The sequence below is a fragment of the Haliotis rufescens genome, unplaced genomic scaffold (genome assembly GCF_023055435.1).
Source record: "Haliotis rufescens isolate VD_foot unplaced genomic scaffold, xgHalRufe1.0.p SCAF_16, whole genome shotgun sequence".
NCBI classification, from domain to species: domain Eukaryota; kingdom Metazoa; phylum Mollusca; class Gastropoda; order Lepetellida; family Haliotidae; genus Haliotis; species Haliotis rufescens.
In genome coordinates, this window is record NW_025963846.1 from 24,392,625 (window position 1) to 24,414,694 (window position 22,070).

At 39.3% G+C, this 22,070-nt stretch overlaps 1 long non-coding RNA gene across 1 annotated transcript; it reads left to right on the forward strand.

Moving 5' to 3' along the window:
• The first annotated feature begins 1,025 nt into the window (after positions 1 to 1,025).
• On the forward strand, positions 1,026 to 7,844 carry LOC125380929. The gene is made up of 3 exons (XR_007221535.1): positions 1,026 to 1,162; positions 3,745 to 3,802; positions 7,714 to 7,844. It is a non-coding gene; the product is annotated as an uncharacterized LOC125380929 (long non-coding RNA).
• The last annotated feature ends 14,226 nt before the right edge of the window (positions 7,845 to 22,070 follow it).

Below are 22,070 nucleotides of genomic sequence, written 5' to 3' on the forward strand. Positions count from 1 at the left end.
ATTTCAACTTCATTAAATTGTCTACGTCCTAAATCTGCCCATTTATATTTCAACACATCGTCACATATTACACCGCCATCGTTTGCGACATTAACATCACTTGAATTTAATTTAACTTGTAAGATACAAGATACTGGAAGATGGTCCGAGTCCGTCCTGGAATGAACAACGATATATATAACAGATTGAAAACAGTTAGTAGTTGCTGGTACATAATTAACTAGGTTGATCCGTTACTTGTTATACACGTGCCTGAACCAAATTCATCACCTTTTCTCCTACCATTTACAATGTGTATTCCCCACAACTTGCATACTTCCAATAGAGCTAACCCATACATATTCACTACAGGTTCTTCCGTTGATCTTGTCTCGTTAAAGTCATCAGCTATATACAAATCTGTTAGTGGTAGGTAATTAAAGTCGTTATCATCTTCAATCAAAAAATCGTCTTTCGACCCAACTCTGGCATTACGATCCCGTAATAATGGGATAGGTGTATCACAACCATAGCGTGATATAATAGCTGATATTTTTAAGTCCAACTCTTCACATCAGTCTCAGGGTCCTCGTATAACGGGGATTTCAGGGAGTATGTATAGAAACCCAATGATGAAATTTTCCTTAGCGTTAAAAATACACTATTTTGCCATTCTGGGAATAGTCTCTCAAACAAATGTTCAAATGTTGTGCGTATATAAACAGCAACACCACCGGAAAACCGACCAAACTGCCGTTTTCTAATCAGGAAATAAGTTTACAAGCTTATTTGTGTCACTCTGTATAGTTTCGACATAGCCGAAAATATCAAATTGTTCACAAAATGTCACGAAGGCGTTGTCTTGGGGATGTCAATGTATTCCTTGTATGTTCCAAACACACGCATTAAGATTGGGCAGTGTAGATGGTGTCGTGTCCCGTACAGGTAGATATGTATCGGTCTTTGAATCTGGGCCACGGCCGTCTTCCTAGGCTGTAACAGACTCCCCATCAGTACCCCCGCCGCCGCTCCTCCTGAGCCCAAGAGGCGTCCCTCCATGTGCCCCACGATTGCGACTCGGTGACCCCCGGTTGGTGGCAGTGAGTCGATTACTGATCTTTCTGAGGTCATCATTTTCAAGGACATAGACTTCGCCGTTTATCACTAGCTTCTCATAGGAGAGGTAAGCAGTCTTAGTATGTTTACGTGCATCCACCACATAAGGGATAAGCCCCGCTTTTATCTTTCTGACTCTGACCGTATAATCGTTCGCTACATGTAACATCTTGTGTCCTTTAAGTATCTCTCTGGCAAGTTCAGTGATGCTTACCTTGTCCTTGTAGGACAGGAACTTCACAATAATGGGCTTCTGTCTTCCTTGACTTCTTAGACGATGAGCTCGCTCGATATCGATAGTGTCAGCATTGATCATACCAAGGTTATCGTGTAGAAAATCCCTCACTAGTTTCTCAGTCTCCGCCCACTTTTCTCAAATTACGACCTCTATGCCGTGAATAATAAGATTGTTCCTTCTGCTCTCGGCCTCTTCACTATCAACAAGATTTTCTAGTTTAGATAATCTTTCTTTAAGTTCGATGTTTTCCGACCTCAACTTCGAAAATTCATCTTTAATATCATTTCTGACTGTATCAAACTTTCTATTAAGTTTCTATTAAGTTTACCAATGTCCGATCTTATAAGTTTCATTACATCGGTGCTGTCATCCTCGTATTGGTCAGAATCGCTGTTGTTTGAGTTAACGTCACTCGTGAACGCTAGAGTAGACTGTCTGGTTGCCTTACTCCGAGCACTGACAAGGGGATGCCAGGGATGAAGCCTGACTAAGTGATGCCAGGGATGAAGCCTGACAAGGGGATGCCAGGGATGAAGCCTGACAAGGGGATGCCAGGGATGAAGCCTGACAAGGGGATGCCAGGGATGAAGCCTGACAAGGGGATGCCAGGGATGAAGCCTGACAAAGTAATGCCAGGGATGAAGCCTGACAAAGTGATGCTACGGATGAAGCCTGACAAAGTGATGTCAAGGATGAAGCCTGACAAGGGGATGCCAGGGATGAAGCCTGACAAAGTGATGCCACGGATGAAGCCTGACAAGGGGATGCCAGGGATGAAGCCTGACAAGGGGATGCCAGGGATGAAGCCTGACAAAGTGATGCCACGGATGAAGCCTGACAAGGGGATGCCAGGGATGAAGCCTGACAAAGTGATGCCACGGATGAAGCCTGACAAGGGGATGCCAGGGATGAAGCCTGACAAAGTAATGCCAGGGATGAAGCCTGACAAAGTGATGCTACGGATGAAGCCTGACAAAGTGATGTCAAGGATGAAGCGTGACAAGGGGATGCCAGGGATGAAGCCTGACAAGGGGATGCCACGGATGAAGCCTGACAAAGTGATGCCATGGATGAAGCCTGACTAAGTGATGTCACGGATGAAGCCTGACAAAGTGATGCCATGGATGAAGCTTGAGAAAGTGATGCTACGGATGAAGCCTGACTAAGTGATGCCAGGGATGAAGCCTGACAAAGTGATGCCACGGATGAAGCCTGACTAAGTGATGTCACGGATGAAGCCTGACAAAGTGATGCCATGGATGAAGCTTGAGAAAGTGATGCTACGGATGAAGCCTGACAAAGTGATGTCAGGGATGAAGCCTGACAAAGTGATGCCAAGGATGAAACGCTTACCCCGGCAAGGTAACCTCATCAAAATCTTTATATATTTTTTAATATCTATGAATTTGAATCACGTGCTTCCATGAATCCCGATGTGATACATGCGAATTTGATCACAGTTACTTTAGAGCTTCAATATTTGTTTTCCTTAAGAGAATATAACTCGATACCCAAACAGCACTGTGAATGCCTTATAACAGTTTCACTTGTCTTAAGGCCTCTCGGCTGAATGCTTCTTCTGTTGTAGTATGCTAATCCAGTGTAATGTGTAAACTGTTTCCCGCAAGTTGTTTATGTGCACCCGGCCAAATGTATTCAAATAAGTTTCTATTTTTTGTGTTGCTCTGTTACATTATAAATATGTATTAGGTTTCGCTACTCGTTTCATTATGTCAATGTTTGGCCACGTTAAAGAGTATACACTCTTAAATACTCTCTTAAATGTTATGTTACAATTTTACTTTCACAACTGTATTGTCCAAATACAATTCAGTTAGATGTAGTAAAATCATCACTCCCACCTTCGGGCGTCATGAATTTAATAACACCTCGCAGTGAGGACACAGTCTTTGTTTAGTGACTGCAGTAAACAGCAAAACGCTACCAGAACATGAAATGTTATGTTCCCAGGGATTAGTAGTAACACTTGTTCAACATGGTATTACTGCACTTGCCAAAATGGACTTATCATGAATTTGAATGAACTGGAGAAGTAACAAGGACTAGTAGAGGTTGCACGGTACTTCCGACACTGGTGAGGTAGTCGAGACTGGTGTGAATAATGAAACTGAATATTTACCACAAATATTTCCTCAAGTTCGATGACACAGATCACCGAGGAAATATTAAACACAGACTCGCATTCACCCTCGTGCAATTTAAGTAATGATTTAGTTACGTGTAATATAAGTCACAACGGATATGCGCCTGGACGTCTGTAGTCTCCGGTAATCTCTTGGGGTTAAGATATAAATATCAGTGGACTGAACAACAGTGAACGGTACATGTGAGACAACCCTCCATCCAGAACAGCTCTGATGACGACTTATGGATATGATGTCTACTTGGAGATGTTGGCCGACACACTGTTTGGGTGTGGTTTTTGCGCTCTGGCTGCTGCTGATATCGGTAAGACCTTAAACGTTTAAGTCATACTCAAATTCGTTTTAATGTATATAATTCACCTACATGCAGTTTGAAATATAAACAAGATAGCTATTCACCAAACGGTGTTCTTGTACGATTTTTTTCCAATCTTCGAAGCAGTGAACTGCCTTAGCTCGAAGTTCTTGTACGTCGATTTATCCGTTTTTCGAGACAAGCTGAGTGCCGATATAAAACGTTTAGGTGACCAGAAGTGACACCTTCTTAAACGAGATAATCGGGTTCGAGTAAACAAGGTTTAACTTTAAACCGATAAAGCGTCCTCTTTCTCAATTTCTCTATTTCCGTACTGAGGAGGTCACAGGCCTACAGTACATTTATGAGTTGTACATTCAGAGCAGTAGAGTCTATAACATAATATTTTTTCTGTGTGTCATTGCATGGTAATTGTACATAGATACATTTTGTAAAAGTAAGTACTTGGAATTGTTTAACAGAGATGTGAATTTAAAGATAATGGGATTGACATGGTAATATTCAGGTATATACTTAGCCGTTAATGTTGCATTATATAGGCATATAAGAAGGAAGTGGTATTCATCTTCAATGTCATTCAGGGCGAACAATTGACAAATGCGTTCTTCTCTTTTAATACCCGTGTAACGTCAAGTTTCAATAAATAAATCACATGAACAACATCGAACTCTTGCTAAGGAAACTCGGATTTTTTTTACATTTAAACAAGATAAATACTGTTCGGGAAATAAATAATTTTTTACCATTTTGTAAATATATATCTTTTAGTCTTTGTGTTTATGATCTAATGAAATAAGAATGACATTGTATATTTTATTCACACCATACATAGCCATAACCAATAGAAAACAGCAAGTCTTTTACGTCTGTTACCCAATTTCGTTTTCCATTTTTATCAAAGAGTACCATCATATTATAACATTTTTTCGGGAACCTATAAATTGGCATATTGAGTAATCTTAACCACTACTTGATAACCTTTAGATATGAACATATATTCATTGGAAATCTGCCACAATCACCATATACCATAACACTTAATGTATTAACTTTAACACCAAGAAATTTCTTGCAGGCATATAAATGTACTTTTTCTATCTGTTCAAGCTCAATAAGTCCCCATATCTCTGCTCCATATAGTTTTATCGGACTTCTCTTTAAATCAAATATCTTGAAGAACAACTTGTAAGTAATATTTCCAAGATTAAAGATTTGTTTTAACACATCAATTAATACCCTTTGAGCTTGCATCGATGCTTGCTTTGCATGCATAGACCAACTAAGATGATTTGTAAAGTATACACCTAAATACTTTTAGAAAGAGGTAGTTTCTAGACGTTCCCCTTTGCAAAACCATTTTCCTTTTGAGCAAGTTTCCCACCATTTTTAAAAACAATGATCTTCGTTTAATCTTTGTTTACAGTTAATTTCCATTGATCACAGTATTTTTCTAATTCTTTAATTTGTGTCTGTAAGCCGCCAACACTACATGAGAATAATATAATATCGCCCGCAAATAATAGTAAAAATAATTGCGTCATGTTAGGATGTAGTTGAATTCCATTTGTACACTTATCTGCAATTTGTGTTGCTAATTCATTAATAAAAAATGAGAACAAAAAAGGACTTAGAATGCAGCCTTGTCTCACTCCAAGTTCACTATCAAACATTTCCGTCAATTCCCGGTTATTTCTGTCACATACTTTTACATTTTCATAAATATTACATAGAAGTTTGCTCATTTTACAACTTAGACCATGGGAGTACAGAAGTGACCATAACTTATGTCGTTGCAAAGTCAACGAATAGAGCATAGAACTTTCCCCCTTTTGTACTTAGATACTTTTGTACGATTGATTGTAGTATAAACATATTATCAATAGTTGTATAACCCTTTTCTCTAAATCCAGCTTGGGCTTCACTTATTTTATCCATTGCATTACCCCCAGAAGATTAATCTCCTGTTAATGATAGATGTAACTATCTTACTGAATATGCTGAAAAGCATGCTTAAAAGGGTAATACCTCTGTAATTATTTACGTTTTTTATATCACCTTGTTTATGGATTGGGGTGATAATACCAATCGACCATGAATTTGGAAAATGTCCATTTTCTAATATCAAATTAAATATTAATTCTGAGTATGGAAGTAGTAAATCTGAAGAATGTTTAAAGAATTCAGGAATAGTATCATCTATACCAGCTACCTTGTTACTTTTAAGGTTATATATGCTGTCTAAAACCCCATCTCTCGTTATTTGGAGAATCAAGAATATCCTCCGCAACATTTTTGTTTGTATCATATGAGCGGATCTATCTGGTACTGTAGGCTCTGCGTCAGACAGGTCTTCAATGGTGGGGGATGACAAAAGATTTGTAAAGTGTTGGTACCAATCATTGGTGGTAATGTTATTTCTAGACACAGAGCTACGGGCAGTCCTACAGTGTTTTCCTTAAAGGTCACTGATCAAAATCTACATCACACTGGTCATCAGTGTGTGATCGTTTCCCTCATGCTATCTATCACTGGTTTGTCTCATCCAGGCCGCCGTGATATAGCCGGAATGTTACTGACAGTAGAGTGAAACACCACTCACTAAATCACTCTTTCCACAGCTGCCGCAACCGTATCCCTGTGCTGCTCCCTATAAACGATTTTGATCGTACAGCTTCGTACTGTCCCATAGCGTTTTCCTGCACTGTATATGCTTGAGCTAAGTGCATGCATCGTCATCTAACGACAAATGAATCATGATTCACTTCCCAAGACACTGGCTTTCAAATACTAGGACTTATATTTTAGATCGAATAACAAGATATTTACTTTTCAAATTGTAAACCGAACTGGAAAATATTTTATAATCCTCAATTGAGTGAATGACTCAGGAAATAGACCTCCAGTGTTTAGAAGTTTGAGATCGTTCATTGTAGAATCGATACCTCGGTAGATTTACTGGGAATGAACATGTTTTTACAATGTGATTGTCAATAGAATCACCCTGATGTGTGGCTGAATGCCTCCGTATTTTAGGCCTACCTGCTGACGAGATGGAGATGGCGATGAATATTAGTCACAAAAAGATTAGTAAACAATACATTGTCATGAATTTGTTTTAAGGATTATCAGCTTGATGTGGGAAACACACCTACATTGATGCAGGCACCTGACGTTTACCACTTAAAATGAAACCAATGGGCACGGATATGGTGCTGACAAAAGTGGGTACATATCATGGCGAGTATTGGATTCGAAACCACGATCACCAAAATTTGACATGAGGACGTAACGTTACACAACGTATTGTGCCGCCTTAAACGTTTGGGCCATTCTAGGCACCTTGCCTCCTGTTGACCAAGCAAGTTAACAGATATAAGCTGATATAATAAATCACCTCAGTTCATTTGAAAGAGCTCGTTCGGAAGTGTCATGAGGTAACACCGTATGAAACATAGTGCCTGTGAGAATAAAAAATGTATGGGTATGGAAATATTTCCTACAGCATTAAAAACTAGACTTAGTAGATTACATATAACACTTATGTACGTGGTTGCATTATCAAAACTTATTTGCATCGTAAACTTGTCTTGTATGACTAAATGATAGTATGGATAAACACAACATTGTCCAAAAGGGAAACGTGTCATGACCAACAGTAAACAATCTAACATATTTAAGAATAGGCGGGTACGCGTTACCAAAAATAGATACACGATTTACGATGTATGTGGATTGAACACAATCATTTTGAATAGTAAAATTCTTTGGAGGCAAATGAAACTGAAAGAAATTCGAACTTCATTCGACATTCTTCATGTCAACGTTATTATATCACATTCAAGATGATATTACTTTCTTCAATTAACAAATGTCTGAACCGTATATTCATACCTTAACAGCATGTGAAGACTGACGGCAAACTGGACATTCGGTTCATCAGTTACTGGTCAGATGGGAAAGAAATAAGCGGGGATTGTTGTGACAATCATCTCACCACTTGGTGCAATAATAAATGTGACCCAAGGTTTACCCTGTGCATTGATGGGTAAGTACCCTGGAATGACAAAGTTGTGACAGTGAAGCTCGTACCTTGTGTATTGATAAATGTGAGCCAATGCTTATCTTTTGTATTGATGGGTAGGTACTTTTTTATATATTTATTGGCAAACTATACGAGGGAGACATGTTCATTTAGGGACAGTTTTCTATTTGTAGGCTATCGTATCTCGTGTAAAAATATGACCCGGACCCCTGTTGCCATTAATACATCAGGTTAAGTACATCACACAAAGGTTATTTTAATGTTGTCTTTCTGATTCTTCTGCGAAAATAGTTTAGGTATTTCCTTGCTCATGTTGAGGTACAACCATGTATTAGTAATAGAGAGGGCGACGCGATTATAGATTAGGCTCAATGTATGCCAGCGTCATTGTACATATTTAGAAGAAAGACAATACATGTAACAAGTGAATGATTAAGTAATAAGGGGGCAAGGGTGGCCCAGTCGTCTAAGGCGCGGCGATTCGCTGTGCAGAGTGGCGTCCCTTGGGCACGCCAGAAACATATGATTGTGGATTCGAATCCTGGTTCGCCCTGGTTATGTTTCTAGGTTTGTCAGCACCATACCCGTGCTCATGGGTTTCACCGAAGCGGCAAACGTCTGAGACCTGCATCACTTCGGGCTTTCCTCCCACATTAAGCTGACACGCCGTGATATAACTGGAATACTGTTAAAAGCGGCGTGAAACCCAACTCACTCACTCACTCACTCACTCACTCACTCACTCACTCACTCACTCACTCACTCACTCACTATTAGCAATAGAATCACCTTGACTTTGTTTGTCACGTTTTTCTGCACTTGAATCAATTTTGGGGCTATTTTTGAATAATTAATTTTTTCTTTTGTTCATTGAAATTCCTGCATTCTGGTCAGCTGAATTGGTCACGTGTTATTGCATTCATTTTTAAATGAATGTAAACAGTTAAGCCACGCCCATTGGCTACTTTTATTACTACGGAATGTCGGGGAATCCCAATATTACAGTCGATGGAATTCCCTTTCTGCTTACGTGTATCGCCATGCACAGGGCTTTTAGCGGAATTCATGCATATTCATTGTCCATACAACCCTTTGAGACAGAAGGCCGAGAAGGAATGAAACAGCAAACGTGCAGGCTCGCTCGCCTGTTTTTTCCCCTGCTCGAATCGGTTCCACAACTTTCATGTCTTCGGGTTGCATTTCTAACTAGCATTTTTCCAACTGTGTGGCGGTAACTGACCATGTCATTTAAAACAGCCGCCTAATTCTCCCGGACATATTTGTTCCCGCTCGTTACAGTCTGACTGTTGCAGTTCTTCTCGCCTTTTGCCTTGATTGACAGGTCCTATGAACTTTGTTTAAAATTTGATCCTACTCTCAGTTGATTGGCTACTGACTTTGTGGGCATGTCAAGTTATGTGCATAAATTACACAATCATCTGATTCATGTCACGTCAAAGTATGTATTCCTACACCTAGAATGTTTATCAATCTCGTCATTTTTGTCTGCTTTGATATAAACAAGTGTTTTTGGTTAAACTAGTGTATGTTTTCGTTGTCGAATTTAATTTGCGCATTGACTGTGCATTTTGTCTGTTCATTGAGGTATGAATCGAAAAACCGATGTGCAGACTGTATGAATCAATTCTTAAGTGCATTTGACTTTATTTATTAAAATAATATAGTGAATTTACGCCTTTGGTTTACAATATGTAGGAGGGGAAAATGACGTGTTTTTAATGTAGAGTTATGTTACCTGTAGATTTGACAGCGACAGACAACAATATAATGTTGTTCCAGGCCAGATGGAAGAGCGCCGTGCTCTCTTTACAAGAGGACCACAAACTACATAGATAACCATAACACGATCCAATTTGGAAACAGCATTCTAGGAATAGCGAATCCTATCATCATACCTGTGTCCAAAGCAGTACCGGTAGGAGTGTCACCTAAACTTAAATTACACTCAGTGTTAAAATACACTCATGTCAGATTTTATTGTAAATCTTCAAGCCACATATATGAACCTGTATCTGTTCTGTCAATGTTGATAATGAAACTAACAGACACAGGTCTCACCATGCCACGTCATAGATTAGGCTCAATGTCTGCAAGCGTCATTGTACATATTTAGAAGAAAGACAATACATGTATCAAGTAAATGATAAGGGGGCAAGGGTGGCCCAGTCGTCTAAGGCACTGCTATTCGCTGTGCAGAGTTGCCTCCCTTGGGCACGCCAGAAACCTATGATTGTGGGTTCGAATCCCGGTTCGCCTGGTTATGTTTCTAGGTTTGTCCGCACCATACCCGTGCACTTGGGTGTCACCGAAGTGGTAAACATCTAAGACATGCATCACTCAGCGCTTTCCTACCACATAAAGATGACACACCCTGATATAACTGGAATACTGTTAAAAGCAGCGTTAAACGTAACTCACTCACTCATTAAGTAATAGCATATTTTTTTAGCATAGCTGGAATATTGCTGTCTGTCGTGTTAAACAACAAACTAAGCAGAGAATATACATGTTGTTTTCTCCAGTCCTCGATAGAAATAACGGTGCAGGTGTATGACCATGATGACACCTCCAGTGGCGACCACATGGACACACTCTCCATGCTGATCAACATCCAGGCCGCTGCTACAGAACAGACAGCCGTGTACACCCCATACATAGTGTTGGGAAGGACAAGGTGAGTCAGACTAAGACATGACTGTGGTGATACAATAGAACTAGGTTAGGTTAGGTGAGGTTGAGGGTCCAGAACAAAACTTTGAACAGAGCGAATAATTTCCCATGTTGTCTATTCAATGGATACCATTGGCGTCTAGCATCAGCATAATGTTGATCTGACTGATGCATCTAAACCTCAGGGCCATTTGATTAGCACCCAAGGTTTACTTATAACGATGTTTGGCTCATGTTACAACATAAATAGGCCAGTCATTGGCACAGGGATGATTCTGTGACAGAAGCGGTTTTAATCTTGACTGTTAAGTGACACAGATTCATTGATCGTGAAGGGTGGATTGTTACAAAGAAAAGATGATGTGAATGAGAAACGTTTATGTCCCAAATATTTCAGTCGAGTTGCTGGTGCAATAAACATTGAAATGCTGGCTGATCTGAAGGATGTTGATGGAATGCTTAGGTTGTTTCAGACGTTACCTGCACCAGGTGAATCCAAATGAAGCTGTTAAGTGTAGTTGCACACCATGCTATCTCTAGTACGACAGGCCACAGGTTCACCCACGACCTCTTCCGAGTTGCCGTCATTAATTTGTCATTATTTACTTCGATTATTTTCTGAATAATTCAACTGACCTCCCCTTACCAAATTGTGGAACCAGGTTGTGGAACAATATTGCATTACACCTTTCGACCATAACCCAGAGCTGATTGTATAGAACCCGACTGTTTCATATTCAATTCGTTTCCCTTTTTCTAAACATATTGAAGCAATTGTGTCAGTGGTTATAAGATGAGGCACCTAACTCAAAGTGTTTCATATGAATTTGAACAGCAAGATGAGAGAACAACATGACAAACTGAAATGTTTGGATTGAATTATTGTTTCAGGTTACAGATTCAGGTCCGTGCCTACTGCGACCCGGACTGGTACGGGTCTGGGTGTGAGAAATATTGCAGTGCCACTAATGACCGGTGTAACTACACGTGCCACGCCCACACAGGAGCAAAAGAGGGCTTTGAAGGTATTTTCAGAAGGTTGATGTCAATGTTCAGTTTGTTACTGCATTTTAAATTTCAAAAGAAAGCACGATTGAGTTTGTCTTGCTTTACGACCCTTTCGCATTAAAGTGGTCCCAATGTACAGTAAACTGCGTTTATCCCGGCCATTTGCGGTATGCTTTATTTTAAACGCTTACAGTGAGTGAGTTAAGATTTAACGTCACATCGGCAGTATTTCAGCCATATCGTGCCGATTTAAACGCTTATAACGAACTCTGGTTATAATGAACAAAACATATTGGTTCCTTTGAGTTCGTTATAATCGTAGTTTACTGTACATTGAGACCCCGTTATCCGTTCGATCGGATTAGTTCATTCAGGATTAATGATTCATGGGGATGGAGTAAAATCAATTTCCATATTTAGACATTCATGTTACACTTATCATAAAGTGTTTTTCGGAACTTACGGTGTCCCGATTAACAGGGTGATGCTTCATTTCAATTACTGAAATTGCTGGTTGGGAGGGTGATAACTGCGATCAGGACATCGACGAATGCACAGAAATTAACATGTGTCAACATTGAGGTACTTGTACAAATACACCCGGAAGGTGTGAGTGCATTTGTATCGAGGGTATCAAAGGTGAGTTGACTTTATCTGATATTAATCTACATTTGGATTCCCAAGAGGAACAGGCCACATAGCATGTCATTTTGCGACTCTATGCTTACAATATGTGAAATTCGTGTCCCCCTCCATGGTATGGCAGGAATACATAGTTTCTACAACGGCCTAAACTCTCTATATGCATACTCCCCAACCCCCTCACCCACACAACCTCCCCTATAAACATACGTTTTTAAGAATACCAGTCGAGTAATCAAGTGGAAGCATTAAAAACATAATACAAAAGTAACAATAAATGGACTAATTTGCTAACACGCAAATTGCTTCCTGAATTATTTCCGTTAATATTTTATTAATTAAGTGCTCCCCCATTTTCTAAAATAGGAGTCCACACACAAACCAAGCACACACAAACGCGAACTGATGCACACAGATCCATATGTGCAAGCAATATGTCAAATATATTTAGTGTAGCAATACAAGGAATAACTGCTTGAAACACCGACTGTTACTCTACAGAGGAAGAAGGGCTAAAAACCTCTAAATGCAAAAATACTCGGTGGGCAGTTTCGATGGCAAACAGTCTCTATTTATTAGGTCGTACATACGGCCTCTGTAACAGGGAATTGTAAACCGGACCGCTTGACAGTAACTGGGTTCAAGTGTGATTGTGATTTTGCATGGGTGGGGAAAAGATGTTGTCTTATATGTTAATATGAATGTCTTGGGTGAGTCCCGTCTGCATTCCTGAATCTAGCTAACGGGCAGAATAGTCGGTGTTTTCCGATAGGCAAGTAGGTGGACGCCCTCGTCTCGCACGTATACAGGTACAACTGCCTTCCAGAGAATTCGCGAGATTCGAAGAGTCTTGAATAATGTGGTACCTCAACAATTGTAAACAAGGAAGTAGATAAGCTCCCCACAGCGAAGCTCTCAACACTTGGATGGCAGCGAATGCATCACGCCCTGGGGTGGAGATTGACCATTTCGATCCTAGGGAGGTCACTCTTTATTAAGGACACTACTAAGATTGTTGATGAGCATCTGATCCACCCTATGAGACCAAAGTTAAGGCATTTCTTGTTCTATCAAATTTAAAAAGGAATTTAGGACAAAGAGGATTTCATGGCGATTAATTATGCTTTTTTTGCTAAAACACATGTTTTTCTTTTAATGACTATTTCGTCATCATGAATTATCTAATAATAAACTAACACATTTGAATGAAGAAATGGCCAAAGACTTCATTTTCAATAATTATTTCATACAGGCTTTGGATGTCATTAGAATTATTCCTAAAAACCTCATGTTCTTTGTATTCAGACACTGTCAACATCGCGCTCCTGGGAGAGATTGATCACACAAACAGAGGTGTCCTGACTGATGGCTTGAACAGACTCATCGCAGAACTTGGGGAAATTCCAGGAAAAGTGGATGTCAACTTTACAACAAATACACAAACAGAATGCAAGTGAGTGATAAACAGTGAATGAGTGTATGTGAATGACTGCATGAGTGAGTTGGATATTACGCCACTTTGAACAATATTCCAGTTATATCATGGCGTGTCAGCGCAATGTGTGAGGCAGCACAAGTGATGCAGGTCATGGTGCTGACAAATCGGGGCGAACAGGGATTCGAATTCATGATGAAAGGCCCTGGCGTACCCCAAGGAAGAAACTCGTCAATGACAACTGTGGACGACTGCTCTACCCGTGCCCCCGAGTGACAAACAGGATGCTGCTATACCAGAACGACAAATAGGGGCCTACTTGACTTTAGAATTTGAGTATTCCGTTCTTCAATGAATGTCACGATCTCAACTAAGTTTGTTTTGAATATATATTTCAGTTATACTACAACGCACGTACAACTCTATTCATCTTTGGAGAACGGCACCATTCTGGACAGTGCTTCAGTAAATATGATCTTCGAATCCAACAGTGATGAAGTCCTCAATGAATATCTGCCTCTTCGGTTGTACCCTCCCCGAAAAAAAGAGAAGTCGACGGTGAAGGTAAACCACACGATGCCAACAGAGGTTGTTGTCGCTGCCTTGTTAACGTATATATAACAAAATAATACAAAATGTATTGCCTTTTGTAAGGACGTATTTTCGTTTGTTTTGTTGTTGTGTGACGCCACACTAAGAAGTATTCCAGCCATAGGTCTGAACTTGTCGAGGCTGGACCAGACAATCCAGTGATTTACGACATGGGCAACAATCAATACACTTGAGATACAATGACCATCAATCAGTCTTGTCACGGATCCTGAACACCCGATCCATTTAGCCGCCTCTTAAAGTAACATTTGAAATCATAACTCAATGTTATTGTCATGTTCCCTATTCTTATTTGATATGCAAGTTAATGTCGTAACACTTTCTTTGATTAGATCAGTTCAGATTACTACAGGTCAATACGTGCGTATTTCAGAGACCACATGACAGTTGGGACACCGACCAGTATGTGCTGGTCGTTCTACTCCCTTTAGGACTTGCCCTAATGATTGTACTCCCTCTGGTGGCTTTCAGCATCTGGAAACGAAAATCGTAAGTGGTACATGACATACCAATTGATTAACATATTGCGTTGTACAAAGAGAGGTGTCAATGACGACAGGCATTCTGAAGACCTTTCTAATCAGACCTCTTAATACAATCGAGCTAATCCCTCAAGACATATCATGCACCGTCCATTTGAACTAGGATTGTTTTGAAGGAATATAGTTTAACCTCAGGTTTTACACACAAAAGATGATTACAAGCTAGGGATGCTGGATGTCCTAAATACATTGTTCGGCTCCTCATTTTAGAGAAATATTTGAATATAGTTTAACCTCAGGTTTTACATACAAAAGATGGTTGCACACGATGTTGGATGTCCTGAATACATTGCTCGGCTCCGACTTTTAGAGATATTTATTTGTAAGCCTGAAACAATTTTCTGTTGCTGACACGATTCATCAGGCCGCCAACACCCAACACGTGGGACACGGCTTAGGGAAATGTCGACCCATGTAACCAGTAAAGTTTCATAAATGTGAAGATATTTTTCTCTTGCATCGTATTGATATATGCCGATGCAGGGAGCGCACTTTGGGGTTTTAAAGAATGATATCTATGTTGTAGATATGTGTAGCCCTTGACTTTTTAGACTCGTTAAGCGGGCACATAAAACTTACATGATTTATTACAATGCTCTGGGCACTAATAATATTCGAAAAGAATTCATTTTGGTTTTATCAAGCATTGAAGTGAACAACACTTAGTTTTCCAATTTCAAGAGACACATCACATGGCATAGACGACGAAAACGATCATGAATAATAAATTTGTCAACGATGTCATTGGTAAGCCTTGTACTTGTCTGGAGATGGGGAAAGATGTAGGCATTATTGTCATTGGATTTACACAATATCTCTAAAGTTGTCAAAACTTATAAAATGCCTTAGCTACGTCACAGTTAGACAGTGATTGTCAGTATATTAGACTGTTCTTTTGAAAATGATAGCAATTATCCCTGTAGTTTATCCAGCTTCCCGATTGTTAATTCTGACTCGATTGCCGAATGACGAGGGCGACGCCATGTTTGTATATAAACAGTGAAAGTAGTTCCTACTTGACCTTTGATATTTGCATCTTTATCCGCATATGATCCCAACGGATATCGTTTTTATCCTCTGGCTTTATCCTGCCGAGAAATCTACCCATTATATGATAAAGTGTAATATTAGGTTTTACACACATAAATGATTCTCATCTGGATATGCTAGATGTTCTCATGAGATTGATAACTCGGAATCTCAATTCAGGGGAATGTTTTTAAGCAGTGACGGAAACAGTATTTTGTCGCTAGCAAAATTCCCAGGCCACAACACCCAACACGAGGGGCACGGTGACAAATGTGTACCCCCGTAACCAGCGAAATTTCATAAACTTTTAGATATTTTCATCTTACATTGTACTGATATATGTCTATGTAGGGAGCGCGCAGTGGGGTTATCAATAATGATTCCATACAGGAATGTTGTAGACACATGTAACCCTGAACTGTTTAGACTCATTCAGCGGACAAATAAAAATTTGTTATCTAAATGAATTAATACAATGCACTGAGAAGTAATAACATTCAAAACTATTTTTTTATTAAGCATTGAAGTCAACAACTGTGATTTATTCGATTTTCAAGGGAATCGTCGCAATGCATAGACGACGACAACGATCAAATCAGCTCATTTGAGATGGATGTGCCATGTAGCAGGAACCCAGACACAGCCGGTACCATTACAGGGAATCTTCAGGATGCAAGTGTATCTCCAGATGGTTACACACGTCTCCTCTTCCATGACGTAGATGAAGGGACACTGGACACGCACAGTGATGACACATCCAACATCCACCGGGCAACTGGAGATATGACTCTTGACCCGTGTAGCCAAGAGGGAGCAAGCGTTTCTCCAGATGACAACGCGCGTCATGGTGACGCAGCAACACTCGATACTCGCCGTCATGTCACATCATACATCCATCCAGTAACTGGAGATATGACTCTTGACTCGTGGAGCCGAGAGGGAGCAAGCGTTTCTCAAGAGGACAACGCGCGTCATGGTGACGCGGCAACACTCGATAGTATCCACCTTGTTGCATCATATATCCATCAAATTATTGAAGATATGACTCGTGACCCTTGGAGTCTACAGGGTGAAAGCGATATGACCATTGACCCGCGCCATCTACAGGGAGAGGAAGAGGACGAGTACACTGTCATCGATGACAACGATGTTGAAAACATCTCACAGGAAGACCCTTATGAAAAGATTAAGTTTTAGTCGTCCTAGATGATGTATTGATCAAGCAGTAAGGTAATGAAGGAAATGAATGTACTCGATACACGACTCTTTGCATGTGTGCCTGGTACAAGAGTTAACAAGAGTTTGATGTCGTTCTGATATAGTATAATATACATATAGGAGATTTACAGAAAACTATAAATATGGGATTAAATAATCTATTGAGCATATTGAAACAAGTATCTTCCAGGCAATATTTCTGACACAAAACGTTAAAACCTATTCGTATTCCGGAAACTATCGAGAGTTAATAAGCACAGTTATCATGTGACGTGACGTCATAGTGGAGAATTGATTTGCAGACGATCACTCTTCCTGGCATCACGTGACAATGCGGTTGACGAAAACGCTAAATGACATTACACATATTTGTCCATATGGATATGAGCCAGCAGTTGTCTTAACAGCAGCGAGGACAGCAAGGAAGATCTGGTGCCAAACGCTATCCTGACATTTCTAAATAAAATGGATGTTTATCAATTATAATTCGTGAGACAGTTATTCTTGTGTAAAATATGCAAGATGTAGGTTGAAACTTAGCATTGTCAAACCATTTTTAATTGTGTTGTCTTTATGCTAAACAATTATCATAGGGCTATTTAAGCTAGTTTTTTTCATTACAAATGAATGTTATGTATTAAAATTGTATTTTCTAGCGGTGGTTGGTTCATTTAATACTGCCGTGTAAACAGTTATAATAATATGTACTTCACTTGTAAATAGAGGGTTAATAGATGCTGGCAGTTAGCTTACTACATGCATAGTGACTCTACTCGTCTTGTCAAAAGAGCATCCATCCTTTTAACATGGACTGACATATATTAGAGAGAGACCCAAACGAAACATGAAATAAATTTATTCAACAACAAATAAATCAACTAAACTGACTATCACACTAAAAATGTTTGTCACATTATATTTTCTCTAAAAAAGGTACACCAAATTCATACTTATCCAACCTAAAACAACCTACGAATTAAACAGAAAATGAAAGTAATCGTCGGTGGTGGTGGTAGTGGATCCAGACATTGTTTCGTAACTTCGCTTGAAATCGCACCCTTACAATGTTTTTAAGATTTGTGTTGTATAGTATTCTGGCTTCTGGGGTGAACAATTAAGACTTGGAGTGAAAAATTAGATGTTATTTGGGATTCAGGGAAGGAGGGGGGGGGGGGGGGGGGGGGGGGTGGCGTTGGTTGGGGTGGGGGGGTGGGGGGTGGTACCCTTAAAAATGTAGATATGTTCATCCTTCGTGGTTTGTAAATAAATATATGAGACCCATCCCACAATCCGACAACTACGCAAGATCATGAACTGAATATGTAAATTTATGTACATCAAAATTGTGCCAAATATATAACCTTAGTATGTAATCTGATCCAAGTGCATGGTCCTATGATATTGTTATATGAGGGTAGTCGGTCATGGATCACATGTTACAATGAATGCTAAAATGTATTTTCATAAAACCATACTCAATCACCCCACTCATTGTAACCAAAGTGTTAAGTGTATTTCTCGCTTTACGCTTTTAACCTATATCACAAAAACTTTTATAGCTTCGTTAGCACGACGGAGCGTTTTCATTTTTGGTTTACAGATTGGTTTATCTCAAGCAGTAACTCCTCTAATTGTTTCTCATGTTAAGCTAACCAGCGTAATCTTAACTAACATCAAAATACAGGCTTCGCATTGGTTAAGGAGCGGGACAAGATTTTCCATGTGGCCCGCTCGTGTAGACTCTGAGAAATCAATAGGCAGATAGTGTAGATATATGTCGCATGAGTATTGTTGAGTAATGAGTAATGAACTCATATTCATCCGAATGCATAGGTAAAGGGAAGTAACGCGGTCCGTTTGCTACGAGATTTGCAAATTCGGTGAAACTTTGGACACATATTCCGGGTCAGTGTGAATAAATGTCGGTGAGATGAAAGGCTACAACACAGCATATATCCCTCGCGATCAGCTGACAATTTATAATATACCTAGTGCTGAATAGGACTTGAAGCCTTTATATATACATGTACAGTTAATTTCACCAGCTATACTGTGAGACGAGTTTAATCTTGATTAAACAGTAATTTCATGTTATTTTGTTTATGTTTTTCATTTTTATGTCTCGATTTAGCAGGACTTGCTACAAACTGAACTAGTCTTAAACAAAACGAAATTCAACAGCGAATTTGAAAATAACGAATATTGAAGATCGCGTGATTATGCAACGCTTCACCTGGTTATTAGTGTAGATCCCTATTTATGAAAGAAAATCGTTATCTGGAGGTCCATTTGGTAGCCATCTTGAAAGAATAGCCGCCATCTTGAATTTTCAGGTGGCTTATTAGACAGATTTGTTACGTATATCCTTGGGAGTCACCATGCTAATTTTGGTGCTTGTATCGCAATATGCATGCAACGCTTCACCTGCTTATTAGTGTTTGATCGCAACCCTCATGCTGTTTACTACTGACTTGTCTAGTCCAGACATGAAACCTATTGACCAGTCCTGTTTACAGATATAAGCTGATATAATAAATAACCTCAATCCATATGGTATGTAGGTTTCATAAGGTAACACCGTACTGAAACAGCATTATTGAATGTTAACATTTTTGTAATACATTGAGTGTATTAAATATTACACATCATGGTTGTATTCTGGTAGACATTCGAACGTAACGTTTCTCCATGGCCACTCATCACTTATCTTCATGCCTTAACATCCTGTGAAGACCGACCGCAGTTCATCAGTTACTGGTTGGATGGGATGGCAAGTCGTGGGTTCTGCTGTGACAGTGGAAATCGCGATTGGTGCATTGATCCAATATTTATCCTGTGCATTGATGAGTAGTTACCTTTTTTATGACAAACTATGCGAGGCTGGCATATCTAATTTTAATACATGCCCCGGCCCTTGTTGCTATTAATAAATCAGGATAAATACTAAAGAAATGTTATTTTTATATTGTCTTTCTGATTTATATAGTGAATATAGTTTATGAAGATTCTTGTTTAGTTTCCAGTATCACCACATATTTGTAAATAAAGAATGTCAGCGGCCTTTTTAAAAATACACTTTGATTATGTCTGTCAAGTGTTTCTGTACTTGAATCCACTTGCGTGCCTTTTTTGCTTGCATTTAACTTTATATTTTCAACGAAAGAATTCACGCCACCAATACCAATTCGGTCTGCAAGTCATTCTGGCTACATATGTATGCTCTGTTTTTAATTTAGAGTTCTGTTACTTGTAGAACCCAACTCGCTATATCTACGACCTCACCCATCAATTTATAAATACTGCTTAATTTATAATATTTACTGATCCAGATAGATATGGAGACTAATTTGTAAGTAGTGATAAATTACATAGTGTACAAATCATATCAGCTATTTGCCGGTATGTCTTAATAATTATAGACAAGCAGCCAATGCAAGTTTACCAATATAATAATCTTTAAGTTTTCTTTATGCACTATCAAGTTATTCACCAGACTTGTGTCTCACCACTTGTCAACTTTTGAAGAAAGGTTAGGCATGAAAGACAAGGCGCATGCAGCCATTACTAGACAAAAAATAACTGACAATTCATGCAGACAATGGTCGTTCAAATATGCACCCAATTTGTAAATAATTTGAAAAGATTTCTATTTCCTTGAATACTATTCTCGAAACAATCGACATTCATACAAATGAGAACTCACGACCTTGTGAACATCGGAAACTAGCTCTGTAATCGTTCCAGGTGACTAAAGAGGATTTCTGTAATATGAATGAAAGGGCGTCCAACGCAACCCAAGACTCCAGTCACTCACTCACTTTATGAAAAATACGTTGGTCAACTACGTGTGGCTTAGTCATTCAGTTTGAGGGGGAACCTGTTTCAAACATATCTTAACAAACACTATGGCGTAACTACACATATATATATCAATCAATGTATGATATAATAGATTGTCATATCCATACCCATTTGGGTACGGGGAAACGTCCCCAATATCCCATGTTTGTTGTAAGAGCCGACTACAATGAAGACAGAGTCGTTTCAATGTGTGAGCAGACCGATTGTATCTCATTGTATCCCTGATAGCGAATTGGTTACATGTCACCGTGACATTCCTGGCTGCAAAACAACATTGACTTACGTCGCTGTTTCACTGTTTTCCACAACACAACAGGCTAGAAACCTTACAGACAAAACAAGTGAAACGCTTTGAGTCACTGATCTAAAAGTCAGATACAAGTAATTACGGATGCCACTGCTTTCTTCAGATGCCCATAACGATCATTAGATGAACCAGCCGGCTGTATAATGTGATAGCCGATCTACATCCAGCACCTGTGACACATATGTAAGTGATACCACGGTGAAGATGAAGACAAAGGGAAGGTGTCGATGCGTGACTTTACTTCTCTGCCTGATGATTAGGGCAGGCCTTTGATACATCTTTTAAGGCGGTCCAGTCACCACTAAATTCTGCCTGATGATTAGGGCAGGCCTTTGATACATCTTTTAAGGCGGTCCAGTCGCCACTAAATTCCTTAGACTTGACCATATATATCACTGTGCAGATACCCTTCTGGGATTATATGTACGTATATGCTTAGTCTTTAATTAGCCTTTACAATGTTCAAAGTGGATACATATGTGCTTCTTGGTAACCAAAACTTACAAGTCATCACTGCAGCAGAGTTTATACTTAAGCAATGTAACTGTTATGTATGTCATATTACCGTATGTGTAGCCTCTAAAGTTTCACCTATGCATTAAAGGCAGTTTATTACATTGATAGCGGACTCATTCAGTCATGTTCTAAAGCTTAGAGTGAACTGTTTCTTTGGCAATCGAGGTGGGATGTAACAGATGACATATATGGTTTGTTTCAATCTGAATCAATAATGGAAATATCACGCCATAAAATCATTGTGGAAACGAATTCATCAGTCATGACGTTGTCAATAACGTTGTTTTATTGTTGTTGTTTTTGTTGTTGTTGTTTTGTTTGTTTGTTTGTTTGTTTGTTTGTTTTTTTTTGGG